Here is a 14,505-nt window from a genome sequence, read left to right as displayed (position 1 = left end):
ATTTACCTATTTGTTTTGATTTATACACTTTGTCATTTATATTGTGTGTGGTTCAGACAGTCTATGTGGGAATGTTTGAATGTTTGGCATACATATATGTTTTTACTATTCTTCATGACAAGCTTTAACATTTTTCAAGAAAATATTACACTTATATTTCCGTTCAATCAAGGTCAGACCTTTCAGTGATGAGCATCTTTGAGGTGCTTATTTCTTCAATTTTGATTGTTTGCCAAATCAAACTACCCACTGATACTCATTGTGATCCAGTTGTGATAGGATTGCAGGGTGTACAAACTTCCATGTCTGAATATCCCCTGATGAATTCTACTCCATTATTAAAAACTGCAAAATAAATGATCTGTTTCTCCTGCAATCACAGCATTGATTGCTGTACAATGGATGTGTTTGATTGAGACATAATCAGACACCTCACTTCAAAGGAAAAATCAGCGGGATGTAGACAGAAAGTAAAATTCAGACAGTTGTCCAAGTCCCTCTGAAGGGGTGAAAGCAATCTGTTCCAGAAAGAGCTGTTGTAGAATAAAACTGATATAAGCTGAGGTTATACTGGAGCAAAAACAACAACACCCAAAGTTGAACTATTATCTGTATACAGCCTTTCCTGTGAGGGTCCTTTCTTCTGGAGCCAATCTCAGCTGACATTGGACAAGAGGTGGGGTCACCATATTGCAAGCCTTGCATAGGCCTATAGAGACAAAGAAGTCACACCAATGGGAAATTTAGAGTGTCCAACTGACCTGCATGTCTTTGGACTGGAGGAACGTGATGATGAGGCGGAGGGGAGAGGAGGAGGAAACATAATAGAAGGATAAGGAAGGTGTGTACCACCAACAGATAGAAGCTGTAGAAGATATTGAGAAATCATACCATTGACTAGAAAGGCTGGTCTGTAAGAAAGCAGAAACTCACTAATGATGACAGCACAAGTACAGGTGCTGAGCCCAGGATCGATAGTGCCTACCACACCAGGAAGAATCCCAGGTGAATACTATGCCAAGATGCAGCCAACAGCAGGGTGTAAGATACATGGGACAGAGGAATCACTTGTATGGCATAATGTTCAGGAACATCCGCACCAAGCATGGGCCTGAAGTCCAAGGTCAAAATGAAAGACATATCCAAAGGTAGGTTGAGAATTACCTAGCTGGGGACAAAACACATGAACTTCAGTTTAGGTTGGTGATCTTTGCAACAGCCAACCCAACTCAATAGACAGGATTTCCCAAGCTGCTGAAAGATTCTTGCATCTAGGATGAAGTAAAGCGTTGTTTTCAAAAATCCCTTTCATTATCCTTATATTCTAAAACAACCTCCGCCTCCACTACACTGTGTGTAACATTCCTAAATTAACTCCAAGGCCCCTCTAGAGATATATTAACTGTGGTGAACACAAATAATCTTAGAATGAAAAACATGTGAGCAACCTTGAGGTTGACGGTCAGAAGACAGCAGAGGTCAGGTCAGCCAAGAACAGAAATGTGAGCCTGCAGTGACACGGACTTACCAACACTGGGCAGCTGAAGTCCGAAACATGTAGTCTGATCTGAAGAATCATGATTTCTGCTGAGGCTGCAGATCGTAAAGTCACAATCTAGAGTAAACAGCATGAATCCATGGAGCCAACCTGCCTTGTCACAGTCCAGGTGGCTGGTGGTGTAAATGTGAGGGGAATGCTTTTTTAACCAACTTTGGTCAAATCATGATTTGAGCGCCACATTCTATCTGAGTATTTGTTGCCAAACATGATTATCTCTTTATGGACACAGTAATGCTCTATGTCACAAAGTAAAAGTAATCTCAGTCAGTGTTTCATGAACATGACAGTACATTTAGGGAACTTCAGTGACCTCACCAGTCACCACATGTGAATGCAGGAGAAAACCTGTAGGATTTGGTAAAAAAGGATTGGCAACATGGATATGCAGCTTACAAATCAGCATTATGTATGAGATTCATTATTGTCAACATGGAGCAGAATCTCAAGAGAAAGTTTACAAAATCAGCTAAAATGAAAACGAAGTATCAGTGTTAGTGTCAAGTTTCATAATACAGTGCAACGTGAGTGTTGCTAAAACATACAGATGGGACGAACCACAAATAAAGATAGTTCCTGATTGATGTGTTTTGTCTTTAATTGTCAGGAATGACCATGGACTTTGCAACTGAATAACACTGAACCACTCGTCTGTGACTGCTGGAGTTGCGGTTGTAGAAGATGTTGTTAAATAGAGGTAAAGCTTTTTCAGATATATGTCAAGTGGTTCATGATGTCAAACCTGCTTGGAGCAATACATTGCAACAACTATAAGCTACAGGACATCAAACTGTGTCCTGCAATATGTATACCGACCATATCACTCTCAGGACCTCTGTACAACTTCTGTGCAGAACAAGAATGAAGAAACCTTATTTACTGGGAACATAATCCAGGCAGTATATCAATTTCACTTGAACTAAATCAAAAGCATCAACATAACACAAGGGGAAGCAAACAAGAAGAGCAAAACAAATACATCACATTCCCATGTAAAGTTGACCGTCACTGATAGATGAAATAAGAGATGTCCAGACTAACCAGAAGGTTTTTATGGCTAAAGTAGTACTTAGTTTTACTCATACCATGACCCAGAAACATTCCCCTTTAAAGCATTTACATTACTTTCCAATTTTATTCATGTCCATATTCTGAAGGTTTTACTGAGGGGTTTGTTCATATTGTTCATCTCATTCGCAGCCTGATTTATATTTTATTCATATTGTATTTCTAAAAGCATGGCTATGCTGACATTTTTTTTATGGCTGTTGAGAATAAATTCAGATTTATGAAGTCATAAAAAGAGATATCCCAAATCCCCTCTCTAAAATCCTTTGAATAGCATAATACGAATGGAGAAATCTGAGTCCACCAGTGTATGATGTATAGAATTATGTTCCTGAAATGTATGTAAATTAGTGCATGTTTAATTAGATAATGCTTCATTTGCAAATTTAAACAAACATGTAAATATGGAAATCCCCACCCTGTAGGTCTGTGACCAATACAACCATGGCTGTCTAAAAATTCACTGCAGATTCAAGATTAAGATGGTGCTTAATGGTTATTTCACTCAAAATATTTCTGATGTCAAATGAAAAACATCATAGGAACACATTAACAAGGTCAAACATATGCTTTCTACTGGAGGAGGTGTTCAAATTCTATGGGTATGGGTAATGCCTGCTGGGATTATTAAAATGACTAGTCACATTAAGGTATCTTACACTGAGGGAGAGCAGAACATCATCAAAAGGCAATCTGTAGCTATGTCTGTATAGTTGACTAGAGTCTTATTGCTATAGGGGTTCCATATGAAAATTAAATTGTGAATTGACAGCATATGCATTCAATAAATGTTCAAGTCATATGTAACTCTAAGTGGACCCTGACAAAGGTGATGGCATAAGGACCTGGCTCAGCACATGACTCATTTAATCACAAACAAACCTTTACACCAATACAAATTATTTTGCAGGGTTATTTTGCACAACATGGCACAGAGGATTGGCCTTCTTCTCCATACTACCCTCCCTTTTGCCACCATGGCGACAGGGACCTAAATACCCCTCCCAGACAGGAAGGCTATCATCTGGAAGCAAGTTATTTAACAGCCGCAACCAAATTTTCTATTTTTAAGAATATATTTTAATATTGTTGTAAATGCACACATAGTGACTCTTACATTGATATGATTTAGTTTTTCCTGCTACATTGATTGGACCTTTTGTGTTTGTAAGGGCCGTCAGTCCAGGACCTGACCACTACCAGAGGGACTACACACTTGGTGCACACTGGTGAAGGGGACAGCCCTCTGTAGCCTACTCAATTATTCGGTCATTTGTGAGCCCTTCTCAAACAGTTCTATTATATATGTCACCTTTTATTGTTTGCATGGTGTTCATTGCGTGTAGAGTTTTTAATTAATTTTTTTGAACCAGAAGGTCGTCAGTTCGATGCCAGTCTTCCCCATCTTCATGCTGAAGTGTCCTTGGGCAATATGCTGAACCCCGAATTACCCCTCATGGAAAAAAAAAAGACCTCTGCTAATATATGCACAGTATGAATGTGTTTGCTAATGGGTGAATGGCAAACTGTACTGTAATGTGTACATAGAGTGGCCATCAAGACTAGAACAGTGCTATATATAAATACAGACCATTTACCATAACTGCAGGAATTCAACAACACAATAATTCACTGTGCTTTTCTCTATGTGTTTAATGATTCCAAACCCACTGCAGCGAAGATAAAACCGCCTTTTACCAGGACCATTTAAGCCCTGTCAGTGTCTCTCCTCCTCCTCCTTTGATACCATTCCACACACACCTGAATCCATGAGCATACAGGGCTTTCAAGTTTCTTCTGGCGACAGCCCTGGTGTGACCTTGGCCCCTCCACAAGCAAACTCGCTCTGACAGTGGGATGCGGTTTTCTTTTTGGCCGCACCTGACCACAACTGCAATCTCTGACCCTGTTGATCATGTGAAGTATGAACACTTTTGAAAGGTGTTGATATTGGACAGTTGCAGGATATTTTCAGGTTTGGTTTTCTAAATTCCATACTAGCAATCACAGATATGTTTTGATTCTGCCATACACTTTCATCAATATTATTATCTATATCTCCAGTTGAAGCATGATGAAGCATTATTATTATTATACTGTTCGTAATATGAACGCAAATGTCGAAATGAGAGCTTGTGGAGTCTCTGTGGACTTTCTCCGGCCAGTCCACTCGTATAAGGTCACATGTGAGAACAGAAGGGGTTGATGACGTTCCTAACACGGACTCCAAAATGAAATAAAAAAAAAAACACAGACGTTCTTATCAAGCTTTTGTTGATAGGAACCTCCGCTGGTGTCATGTGCTGTTGACAGAAACATGTGAGCTCTACATCCAGCCTCCTTCTGCTGCACCACCCCTTGCCTGAAAACTCCAGAGTCTTCTGTGTTGTGCGCGTGTGAAAGGCCAATTCTGCAGAAAGTCCAGAGGTCGTGTCTGACAAAACATTTTCACTAGGTCCCATCTAATCACTATGGATTATGGGCAATTTCCCCAAATAAAGTCAGATGACGTTTGTGCCCCATGAAGACTCACCGAAGCAAGCAGAAATTCAGCTTGAGGCCTCTGGTGGACCAGATGACTTGTGGGTTTGGATTCAAGTCACATTTAATTCAGCCACAGACATAATCAATGTATCCACCTAGACGATGCACCTACATTTCAGCATTGTGAGCATTTGGACTTTACAAGGACAAAAAAACAAACAGTCAACTAGTAACAGTGACTAATATTAACAGCATAAACTAGACTCAAACCCACCATCTACTGGCTGCGAAGACCACATGTTTGATACTGTGACAAGGTTGTTGTTTTCTTTTCCTGAGGGGAAGGCGTAAAACATTGCGCACAGTCACCATCAAGTCGTCACTCACAATTATTACGTGACTTTCTATGAAGACACACATAGAAAGATGTTAATCAGTGAGAGCTGATGAAAATATTTATTTATTCACTAAATAATCAAATTGGCCTTGAATCAAGGAGCACTTGGCAACTTCTAATCAGCCCAGTGTGTCTGTAACCTCTAGAAATTAGTGTGCGCTAATTATCGCCTAAAAGATTTAATTTGTTTTAGCAACAATCTCAGAGTCATGCATACAAAATGGACTCATTCACAACTCCTATGCTTCTTTTTATTTCTATTTTATTTTTTCTCCTGTTGTGGAAGAGGAGAGGATCCCTATGGGCCTTTCTATCACTACCTACAAGCACACTCTCCAACCAACCACAAAATACAGCAACAGTTTGTAGGTAATTGATCAGGCAAGTGAACTGTAAAATATTCATTTTCTACTTCAACAGCTAGATAAATCTCTAGGGAGGGTTTGGTGACGACGCTGGTGGAAATATTGCTTATGCACCACGAGGTAGTAGCTGCAGCAGCATGATGGTGAGGGGTAGATAAGAGGGGAAGCGTTGCTGGGTTCGGGTATAGCTGCCAGTGATGGCCAGTCATGCAATTCCGTGCTCGGCTTTAGACCAAGAAGCCAAATCCCCTTCTACAGCCCCGGATTTCATGCTGCAGAGCTGAGGGGAACTTGGTCTGCAACCGCCATGGCTGGCAGGCTAAAGAGCTGATTCCTGCCCCGTCTGCCTGACCTCTTTTTGTGTATTGTAACTTCAAACACACACACACATAAACACATATACGGTCACAAATGGTCCGAGACCCAGGACAGCGCCTCTGTGGTTCATAGACATTGTGTGTGTGTTTGTGTGATTGACACTTGAGCCGACGGGAAGACAGCAATTTCCCAGACTCTCCTTTGATTAGTCAATGGAGTTCATCAATGAGGCAGCCAGTGAAACAGATGAGACACGATCCATGTGCCTGACAGCAAGGCAACAATGAAGATTGGGTCACAGTGTCAGAAGTGAAAGGTGATTACAGAAGTGCTTTCCACACATTTTCATTAGGCCATCTTGATTAAGTTATATATAATCTATATCTACCTATATATGCTAATGTGTTCGCTCAACAGCAAAGCAGCTGAAAGACTTTCATACTGTTATAGCACTTTCATACAAACACACACAAATTCACCTGCATTCTCTGTTTTGTTTCTTCTTCCAAAAGCAACATTTTTTAGATTAGTATATATGATTTATGATATGAGAATATGTTTTTCAAAAATGTAAACTCCACACCTCCCTAAAACGTCTGCATTTCACGGGCCGGGACAGTCACCAGGCTTTTATTCTTTCGTATCGCACAGAGTAACATGTGTCACATCCAAACAGCCCCCAAATGGCTTAATGGTGTTGATTGGTGTATTCTGGAAAGTACCAGGCTGCCACTATCCTCCTGCTTCTTGTGTTTATACTAACAAGGTCTGTGAACAAGTCACATCTGATCTCTTTTCTATAATGTTGAACATTTTCTTTTTTCTTTACTTTAAAAAAATGAAAGTAAATACCTTCTATGCATGTGGAGCAGCGGATGTCTGTGGGACCGGATGGGACCCTGAGTCCACACATGGTTTTATAGCTGTGTGTGAAGCGCTTTCCTAAACACTTTGTAGTCGGCTATAGGACGACGGAATTCCCGACTCACAGTGCCAAAGCAGAGCAGTGTGTTTGTAATTAAGTAGTTAGAAATCAAAGCAATAAGTGGAATGATTAATATTTAATAACATGGAGTTTTTATGGCTCAGTTAATTGAATACCTTATCTTTATTATACAGATGCTTCATAAATATGAAATATTACACATTACAGATAGCTGCTCTTGAAAACCTCACTGAAGCATTTAGAAATATAATTAAGCTTAGCAAACGTAAACCCAGGACTTTTCCTCCACTGATACATTTTTCTTTATCTGCAATGAACCTACATCAACAAAATAATAAATAGCTCTCTGGACTTGGAGAGAATGTAACTTCCTCCAGCCCTCAACCTACTAAACAAAAAATAATTTGATGTGTTTCTCTTCCTCCCTCAAAACCATGTACTTTGTTTATTCTTTAAAGATCAATGTAAGCTTTCAGAGAGGGTTGATGAATCATGGGATTACATGTGAGCTCAGCTGCTGGATATTTTAATAAAAAATATAATCTTGTCATTGCTGTACGCTGTATTCAAGAATTCCAACAACAGTCATCTACAGTGGATTACACAAAGCCATGCAAAGCATTACAGCTCAGCAACAGTAACCCACCTTGTGTATGCCATGATTGTGAAGTTTCTTTCAACATGTCAGCTAAAGGCCTCTTTATGCTTCTCCGAGTCTGTTACTCGGGACGGATGATAACCGTATGTGACCATACACACATGCCGTTAGTGCTCTAACCAGCCACCGTCAGCCGGACAACTTCACTGGCCTTAACACGCTTGTCACATTAATCCTATAGTCGTAGTTGTGTTTGGGGTTTATTGTGCTATAGCGAATGAAACAGGAAGTTTGAGGTCCGGAAATGTTGTTAGCGGAAGTTAGCGGACCAATCACAGCCAAAGGCTATCCGTAGGCTCAATGGTAAATCTGTTTGTGATTGCATGACTTTGATCCAGATTATTCATATTCAAATTACAACACTAAATCAACTTTTCAACAAAGATTATCTTTTCGCAGTTCAATGAAATTAAATAGTTATATACTCTATGCAGACTCACAGAGGGGAGTCGTTTAAACCACTCACTCTCTGGCTGGCCCTCAGGTCTATTCGGTTCAAACGCTCCTGTCTTTTTCTTCTTCAAGAGATCCACAATTTTCACTCCACAATATGGTTAGACACTTTTACAAAACTAATTAAAAAAAGCTTTATTATATGTCCAAAGTCAGGGTTAAGAGTCAATTCCCTCCTCTTTTGGTTAAAATCAGCTATGGTAAAAAAAAGGGGGGTTTCTTAGAACAACAAATGTTAACTTTCCTTGTCTGTTATTCTTCACAGTCCATCCAGGGATCCACTCTGCTCAGGCCGCTCTCAGGGAAATAGTCTTTCTCTCTGTCTCCTCCTGTGAGAAAGTCCTCAAGCTTGCACTTCACATTGAACCTGATTAGACTTAAGACAAAACAATTAAAACATGCAAAGCAAAATGTTGCACAGCAAATACAAGTCAGATTTAATGGTCACAGATAAATCCCACAGCACATCTCAGAAGATACATGGAGGTTTTTTTAAAGCAATAATTTTTGTCTACCAAATTTGTTAAAGTTGCTATCTAGAATATGAATACATGTACCCTGCTCATAGTTCAGTCACAATTCTGACTAATACACAATTCTTGTATTTTTGTAAGACAATATTATATTTATATCTGTAAATAAATGGCCTTGACGAGTGTCTGGACATTTTCCACTTGTGTTGGGTGTCACTTCATGGAGATTCATCAATCTCAAGCAGTGTTCACAATTTCTACCAGGTTATTATAAAAGAAAAAGATTGATGCTCAAGGCAGGAATCTAGAAAAAACAAAACGACCATAAAAAAAGAAGAAAAAGACAAAACATTTTGCTGTCTAACTTTACAATGTACAATGTAACTAAATGGTACATAGTATACATAGTTATGTTCGACAAAAAGTACCAATGTTTTTGGTAACATCCTGACACATGTTGTGCTACTACCACGTCAAAATTTCCCATAGCAAACAGTTCCTTCCACAAGGGGCAGATTAGTCCTGCAGCAGAGCCACAGATGCATTCACAGAACATCCAGCTAGACAATACCTTATCCTCACTTCCAAACTCCTGAACAGATGGCATGAATCTGGTCCGACTATTCATTAAGCCCAGTGAAATATGTGTAATGCTATAATTCGGTTACTGCTTCCTCCGCGCTGCATGTCTGTTCTTCCTAGAGAAGGTCAAGAGGTCAAGGCTTTTTCTATCCATCCATCTCAATTTTCACCTGGTATATATATGGGTATTGACAAAAGACACAAGGAGTCTGTCACATCTTATGTCTTTCATCAGCAGATGGAATTTTCTAAGCTTTTGTGGAGCTGTAAACTTAAGAGAATGTCCAACAAGTGGATCTCATGCACTGATAAAATCAATTTTTCAGCACAACATTTTTCTATTGTTTTTTTCTTGTTTCAGTAAAGGATAGAATATGTACATTGCATAGAATTCTAAATCACTATAGGCAAGGCAAAGCAAGTTTATTTGTATAGCACATTTCAATAACAAGGCAATTCAAAGTGCTTACATAAAGTATAAAAAGGCATCATGAATAGTATAATCAAAAACAACATAGCATTTTAAAAATAGATTAAAAGAGTCAAATACAGAATACAAAAAAAGAGAAAAAGAGAAATAAAAGAGCAAAAATAACAGTGCAGTGTAGTTTAAGAGTTATTACTTGATTTAATATAAGGCCCGTGGCAAACAGAAATATTTTCAGCATTGATTTAAAAGAACTAAGATTTGGATCTAAAGTTCTCTGGGAGATTGTTTCACAAATGTGGAAAAGTAGAAACTGAACGAAACAGAAAGCAAACCTTTTCCAGACGACCTGAGGGGTCTGGATCGTTCATGATGCAGCAGGAGATCCAAAATATATTTTGTCCCTAAACCTGTCAGTGCTTTATAAACCCACAGCACTATTGTGAAGTAAATCATTTGACCGACAGGGAGCCAGTGTAAAGATCTCAGCACTGGGGTTATGTGATCCGCTTTTTTGGTGTTGGTGAGCAATTGAGAAGCAGTGTTGGGAATCAGCTGCATCTTTGTGATAGATTCTTTTGAGACACCTGTAAACACACCATTACAATAGTCATGTTGGCTGAAGATAAATGCAGGAAAAAGTTTTTTCAAAATTCAGCTGAAATATAAATCATTTTTTCTCCTTGAAATGTTTTTAAGGAGGTAATAAGATGACTGTGTTACTGTGGCTGTTCAACAACGGTTCAACTGACCGATGACTTTAAATCCCTCTTCCTTGTCTCCTAAAACAATTACTTAGAATTAGAAAATACTTACTCATCCAATCATGGATTTGTTCAATGCACTTAGTTAATGCTAGTAAGATTAAGATATGTTTATTTATACCAAACACATGCACAGACATGCACTACACACTCATGCAATGGTAGGTTAATTTAACCTCTGCATTTAACCCATCTGTGTGCAGGACACACAGAGCAGTGAGCGACCATGTACAGCGCTCGGGGAGCAGATGTTGGGGGAGTTAGGTGCCTTGCTCAGGGGCACTAGACAGGGTAGGGAGACTCTTGGATTTTTGGACAGATCAATCAAGGTTCGTCTTTTGTTGTCTCTCCGTGGAGTTGAACCAGAGACGAACCAGAGACCTTCTCTGCCCATAGTCCAAGTTTCTACCACTAGACCACCGCCTCTCCCCATGCCTCTCCCCATCTGTATGGATTTATAGTGCCAAGTCTTTATAGTGATGGGATTATTATGGTGGTATGGTTATGTAAATGTATGTGTCATCTGCATATGTTCAAAATATTCTGTTTGTTTCCGTTATCTGAGGGAAGCATGTAGATGTTAAACAGAAGAGGCCCCAAAATGGAGCCTTGAGGAATTAAAGATATTTTTTTTCCTCTTAGATGTGTTATTACCTATAGACAACATAATCCCTGTCCTTTTTTTTAGATTAGATTAGATTTTTTTTTAGATTAGATTCAACTTTATTGTCATTGCACAGTACAAGTACTTATACAACGAAATGCAGTTTAGCGTCTAACCAGAAGTGCAAAAAAAAGGAGTTACAGTGCAGAGTATTGTGCGTATATGAAATGTAAATAAATAAGATATGTACAGTAGCAAATATATATGGAATAATACAGTATTGACAGGTATTGTATGATATTCAGTCCATCATTACAGTCAGATTTTACACCACTCATGATCGTGGACTCAAAGACGGGCACTTCACTGAGCATACAGATATTAACCCTTTCCATTTTGGACTTAAATGGCAGCAACTTGTCATTCATTTTACTAAATGTGTGCTTTTTCAGTGTGGGATGACTAGGTTTAAAAGTTCCGGAAAGAAAATAATAAACAGTATTTGCTGAAAATACTATTTTGTGGGTTCATACGGAATTATTTTTTATTAAAAACATAATATATATTAAGTGCTAAGGGAGATACAGGAGCCTCTGGTTCATCATGGAACAGCAAAACCCTGCAATAAATTCCAAACTAATTTCCTAGATAGCTTTGGTAAATGGATTTGTATTTATATAGCGGTTTTCTAGTCTCGATGACCACTCAAAGTGCTTTTACATTACAGTTTCACATTCACCCATTCACACACACATTCATACAGTGCATCTACTTGCGGCACTTTTGTTATTCTATGGGGGGCCATTCGGGGTTCAGCATCTTGCCCAAGGAAACTTCGGCATGCAGATGGTTCAGAACCGCCGACCTTCAGGTTAGAGGACGACCACTCTACCCCTCAGCCACAGCCGCAGCCGCTTTGAGTCCTCACAGTGAGGCAGCTTTCTGTGGAGGTGCAACTGTTGAGGTAAAACATCACATTGCAATGATTTCATTGGTTACACATTAGATATAAAATATATATCTACAAGTTCTGTGTTCGCTCCAGTAGTTTTTGGAAAAAATGATTACTGGACCAACAGACAGCGACAAGTTCAAAACCAGTGTTCTCATCAAGTGCCCATGAATATGTTGGTAGTTAGCTATATTACCTGAGGCAGTAGCAATCTCCTTTGCCACAGCCCCTGCAGACTGCAGAACCAGAAGTGGAGATGCACCTCCTGAAGAGGAGGGGGATGTGCCCTCCCACTCATTCCCCCACACTGTCCTGCAGCACAGTGGCCTCTGGTGGGGTTCTGTCCATGCCTTGCTGGAGCACGACGTGTTCGGAGGCTGCATCCCGGCTGTTTCAGATAGCAGTAGGCAGAGGATCAAAGGCGGGAAACCCTGGGACTTGATTATCTATGGCGAAATTATAAACTTTATCTTCTGTGGTAAGCAACAGCAATTGTTTAGGAGATGTGTCCGACAAAAGCTGATGTTGAATGTTCAGCCCAATCACATTGTATCTAATGAGAACAGCACAGACTGAGTATTTTGCTGTCCTTTCAGGAAAGTATTGCAGGTCCAAATGTGAAGGCTATGAGGTAAATGCTTATTTACAGTAAAATCAACAAAAAAAACTGAAATTAAATATTTGAAATAATATGTTGTGTACTTATATGTTCTGTTTACTTATATGTTTACACCGTGGGTGAGAGTATAAGAGCTATCAATGGGATAGAAATGCTGGTTCAATCCCAGTCTGTGGCAGAATAGATCGTAAAGCTGACTTTAACTTTGACAGACATCCTGAAACTGTTCTCTGGTATGATTTGTGGCTTATAACATATGCTGTCTTTCTGATCAGTTATTATTATATGTAATTAAATTGATTTGATAAGACCTAAACTGTTTTTTTTGGTGAGTTTGAAACAAGCATAACCATTACCAACTATTAGTAATAGCATCATTGCCAATTGACAAAGGTTTGATTCCAATTAACTTTTGACTCCAGATAGTGGATTTTTCTTTAGATATATTCAAGCAATCAGATTTAGAAGTTATTGTTGGTTAAACAAAAATGCACATAGAAATATCTGACATAATCCTCATTTGTTCTTGATAGTAATCTTTGATGATTTCATAGCGAACATTTGAGACTAGTAAAATGATAACTGTCTTTAATTTACTATTTTAACCTATTGAAAATGCAATTATTTGCATTTTGCAATGCTCAGTTAAACAGTATTCTGTGTAGCATTTGGTCTCCGGTGATGTGATCTATCCATTGCCAACCAGGAGCACTTTGTGCTGCATTCAAGCCTTAACATTGACAAAATCCTTCAGTCAGGTAAGATGATGACCTCTTTTCATGGAAGAGTGACAGACAGCCTGTTTTCCCTCCACCTCTCTCTTCTTTGCCATGAGCTGTCATGTCAGTCACTTTGGCTGAAGGCCCCTCGAGTTCCCCTGAGGGCCTTGCTGTAATGCAACATGATGGCAGACATTAACCTGGAATTAAATCTTAAAGGTAAGATGGCCACAGGGATTTGAGGCTGTCACAGAAGCTTACAGGCAATGTGGTGCATTTTTATTTTATTTTATTTTGCAGCAAGGTGAGGAGGAGGGAAGAGAAAGAATGTAATTAACCTCCTCGGCGGGGAAAATTCTATTACAAGCTACTATTCTGCCATGCAAAGTATGGTGCAGGGAGATGTCACAGGCCGTCAAGCAGAAAGCCAGGGCTGCCTGCATTTTAAACCAAACTTCCAATTTTCTCCCCCTATCTTTCTTCATTCTCACTGAAGCTGGAAATTGAGAAGGGCACACTTATGTGGAGAGGGAGGGAGGGGAATAAAAGGTAAGCTGCATTTCACGAGTTTAACCAGTTATTTATTCAATGTGCATTACCTTTATGTTGGTGTGCAGACCAGCAGACTTAGTTTTTTGTGCAGCACCTGGTGCATAATTCCTTTGAGTATGCAAAGGCAGGAAGTAGGACTCAAAATCTGTGTTAGATGATGATGCACTCAGCCAAATTTGTCCAGCTTACCTTTGTGTAGTCTAGAATCCCTTTCAAAATCATTCAAGTTTCACTCTAAGCCAACTGTGTCTTACACATCAAGATGGACTTAATCTGTTAGTTGTGAATTTGAAAAACAGTGACCACGGCAGTGAACTCGGCTTCTAAACTGATTGATGATGTTCAGACAATGTCGGCGTAGGTCATTTTTTTTCTATTTTTCAGAATGGCTCGGTGCAACCCAAGACATGCTATTTGTAGATCAGATGTCCTGTAGTAAATTAAAGCCCTGTAGTTGGCTATTCGGCCGACATCCTTATGGAAATGTCTGAAGGTGTTAGGATTTAAGTTACATTACATTACATTACATGTCATTTAGCTGACGCTTTTATCCAAAGCGACTTACA

The sequence above is a fragment of the Platichthys flesus genome, chromosome 17 (genome assembly GCF_949316205.1).
Source record: "Platichthys flesus chromosome 17, fPlaFle2.1, whole genome shotgun sequence".
In the NCBI taxonomy this organism is placed as follows: domain Eukaryota; kingdom Metazoa; phylum Chordata; class Actinopteri; order Pleuronectiformes; family Pleuronectidae; genus Platichthys; species Platichthys flesus.
The sequence above is the reverse complement of the archived record's forward strand: the minus strand, read 5'-3'. Positions refer to the sequence as shown.